We start from the raw sequence: 1255 nt of genomic DNA on the forward strand, positions 1-1255 counted from the left end.
TGTCTCTTAAAAATGTATTTGCTATGAATAAGTCATTGATTGTGCAAAATTCGATCATTCTCTCTCCAGTTCTATTTCTGTCACTGAGTCCATGTTTTCTATTTCTAAGTATTTGTCCACTTCCTTTAGGTTTTCATATTTTTTAGTATAGTTTTTCATAATACTCTAATGTTAGCTTTTTAACTTTAGTTGGTTCTGTTGTGATGTTGCCTGATTCATCTCTTAATCAGATTATTTGTGTCTTCTCCTTTTTTTCTTTTGTGAGTTTTGTTAGTGGTTTGTCGATTTTATTGACCTCTTCAAAGAACCAACTCCTAGTTTTGTAGATAGTTTCAAGTGTTTTTCCGCTTTCTATTTCACTTATTTCTGCTCTAATTTTCAAGATATGATTTTATGATCTCTCGATAGGTTGCACATAAGCACAATAAGTGTTCTGGGATTCTCATTCTTCTCAATATTACCCATAACTTATTATGGTCCACACAGTCAAATACCTTTGTCTGGTCAATAAAACACACGTAAACATTTTTCTCATATTCCCTATCTTTAGCCAAGATTCATGAGATGTCAGCAATGATACCCGTGGTGCCACATCTCTTATGAAATCAGCTTAAATTTCTGGAAATTCTCTGTCAATGCACTGGTCCAGCCATTTAAAAATTATCCTTAGCAGTATTTTACTTGCATGTGATACTAGTTTTATTATTCAACCATTTGCATAGCTTGCTTTTTTTTTAAAATGGGCACAATCACAGATGTCTTCCAATCTTCTGGCTAGGAAGCTCTTTACATGTGTTATATTGACTATACAAAAGCATTTGACTTTGTGGTTAATGATAAATTATTGATAACATTGAGAAGAATGAGAATTCCAGAACACTTAATACTCATGTGGAATTTTGGCATAGACTACTGAACAATATCATTAATATCACATACAAGCAAGATTCTGCAGAAAGTTATCCAATGATGATTAGAGCAATATGTCAACAGAGAACTGCCAGATGTTCAGGCTGTATTTAGAAGAGGTCATGGTACTAGGGATAGTTAACGTTAAATGGATCTTGGCAGAAAGCAGAGAATACTAGAGGAATGCCTATCTGTGCTTCATGGACTATGCAAAGGCTTTTGACAGTGTGGATCACAACAAGCTATGGCAGACTCTAAGAAGAAGGGGAATGCCTGGACATTTAATTGTGTTTATGAGAAACCTATACTTGGACCAAGAGGCAGTCGTCAGAACAGAGCAAAGAGA

Source organism: Elephantulus edwardii, unplaced genomic scaffold, assembly GCF_000299155.1.
Source record: "Elephantulus edwardii isolate Elephantulus edwardi_28Jun2011 unplaced genomic scaffold, EleEdw1.0 scaffold00005, whole genome shotgun sequence".
NCBI lineage: Eukaryota > Metazoa > Chordata > Mammalia > Macroscelidea > Macroscelididae > Elephantulus > Elephantulus edwardii.